Raw genomic sequence first — 2787 nt, 5'->3', positions numbered from 1 at the left:
CTGAGGCTCAACCATGAAGCTAATCATAACCTAAATCATCCCCATTTGATTGGTTGAGCTTGTCAGAGGAGGTATGCAGGCCTGGCGGGCACTGTTCTTTCAATGAAGAGTCAGAGGTTCCCAAAATGAAGCCTAATGACTTCTCAGAGCATTTTCCTTTAGCCCTGCAACCCATGTTTTATGGCATTTTGTTCCATCGCATTTAGCAAGGTTTTTCATCATCAAACTGTTTATAACAAGTGAATAATCTGTCCTCTACGTGGGACCATTAGTGGGGAGAGAGGAGACAGAGATGCCAGTTTCAGTTCTGGGATTTGTTTGGACTAACCAGGACTGCACATGAAAAAATTATGAAATGTAACTGTAATTTTCTCAGGGTCCTATTGAGTGTTTACTAAAGTATAAAAAAGGTTTTGGATCATTTTATCAGGCAAACAATATTAGATCATTTGGAATTTCATGATTCTCTCTACGGACACTGTTCCAGATTATAAAACCAAGATATTACATGTTTTACATTATTCCCTCCCACCCACAAGTCTCTGCTGGTCTACATTGGCTATTCAGGACCATGTCAAGTGAGATAAAGCTATTTTGAAACGTAATAATTGTTTTAGAAATTTTTTAAGCAAACATGCCAAACATTTGCTGCTTTCAGTTTATTAAATGGCATGCTCACAAACATTTTATGAGGCTTGTGCAAAAACTTTGTCTTTCATGCACGTTTTGATCCATATGCCACCCTGTCTCACTATATTGCCTGGTAATTAACAATCTTTCATTAAAAGTCAAATTAATTAACTCAGTTCTTTGAATAGCTCCATGCCCTTCTCCCTCTGACTTGGCTGTGAGTGGCGGCTCAGTGTTGAATGTGCCCTGATGCTCCCAGTTACTCCATTTATATCAAGCAAAGCCCTGTGTGATGAAGTCATTGAAAGTAGGAAGGCAAAGTAGGAAGGCGTACCTCAAGTGTTGGTGTAATATGTTTGTGATGTCATTCAGGTTTGAATACAGTTTCTGCACCATCCGAGACTTATTTCCAGGCTATAGTTTAGCCTTGTTGTTGTAATCTTTGTAATAGTGTCCTGTTGTATTTATGCTGTTTTGAATGTGTTTTATTGTTTGATTACAGGTTTTGGCCTAGCATAGCTTTATGGCAATGTCTACTGATCCAACACTTAGGTCCAGACTGAAATATTAAATTTTGTGCAGATATCAGTGATGCTCAGTGAATTAATCCCTCATGACTTTGGTGACCTCATGACCTTTCCTTTAACGATACCATGAGATTGACATTTTTGTTTTTTTAATGTAATTTCTCACCAACTTTTGGATGGATTGCTATGACATGAAATGTTAGAATGAAATGATGAAAAATTTGGGGATCCCCTGACTCTCTTTCTCCATCATCTGGTCGATATTACACTGTGGTTTATTACAAAATACCCAACAAACTAATCACATTCCCATCAGCTCCAGCTTTCTAGCATGAGTTTATACCTGCTAAACATCAGTATGTTTGCATCATCAATGTCAATGACTTTAGCATTTAGCTCAATTAAAGGTGGCGCTTAAATGCAGCATCACAGACTGTTGGTGTAGCTGCAGACTCTTGTTTTTTCTTTACTGTGTCTGTCTGTTAGTGCTCCTTTAGGTTTGTTATACACTTTGTAAACCTCTGCCCACACTTCAACTCTGGGGTGCCAAAGGTGTTCCTGTTTTTCTGAACCCCACCACTCACAAGAGGCTGTTACCATGGTGACAAAGCTATACCTCACTCCCTGTCCTGCACCAGTATGACCAATGATTTCCTCTGAGTCAATCACACAATCACACACCTGCACTACACTTCATACTGACAGGACATGTCTCATATGGGAAGTCACTGGTCTCACACTCAAGGCAATCTTGTGGTTGGCGCATGTGTGTGTGTGTGTGTGTGTGTGTGTGTGTGTGTGTGTGTGTGTGTGTGTGTGTGTGTGTATTTCCACAGCACAGATTGCCTGATGGGTGTGTACTGGAAGTCCTGTGAGATTACACACTAGTGTGATGTCTGGATATGCGTCTGTCCCCTAACAGAGCCCCCCTGGACACCTGCAGCAAACATAATTCTCACCAGCCTATCTGAGATGGTACAGGTGTGAATCACTGTCTCTCTCCTCCTTGCCATTCCACTCCCCTCTCCTGTACGACCCCCACCTCTCCAGAAATAGCTCCTGTGCATGAGTCAGGATGCCAGCCCACCTTAAACGCCCTATCCTATCCCCTCTAAACAGGACATCCATAAGGTATAACTATGACAGGCGCATGAGAGCAGAGTGGAAAAATGTACAGAGAAAAACATGGAGAAGAGTGACTGAAATGGAAAAACATCAGGCAGGGATTTGAAACCACAACATAGCAGCATCAAGCGTGGCTCCACTGGGGGAGAGGGAAGAAGGAGATTTATAAAAATGAAAAAGGTGGGATATGATGAAGTGTTAATCCTTAATATAGGTGCCACTCCTTGTGAAATTTCCATAACATTGTTTTTTTTTGTATCTTATTCCAAATATTTCCTTCTTTAAAAAAAAAGTAATCTATTTGAGTGTTGAGTACAATCATCTGCATATACACAGACACAAATCATGCTTGTGTTCCCCACTGTGTGCGGTTTCCTCTCACTTCAAATCACACCCATCATCTCCCCTTCAGTGGGGTGCAAGAAAATCCCCCTTTCCTCCAATCTCTTTCTTTTATGCTGCTCCTTCTTTCCTCTTTGGTTTAAATTGAGAAACAGAAAAGAAG

Source organism: Scomber japonicus, chromosome 15, assembly GCF_027409825.1.
Source record: "Scomber japonicus isolate fScoJap1 chromosome 15, fScoJap1.pri, whole genome shotgun sequence".
NCBI classification, from domain to species: domain Eukaryota; kingdom Metazoa; phylum Chordata; class Actinopteri; order Scombriformes; family Scombridae; genus Scomber; species Scomber japonicus.
The sequence above is the reverse complement of the archived record's forward strand: the minus strand, read 5'-3'. Positions refer to the sequence as shown.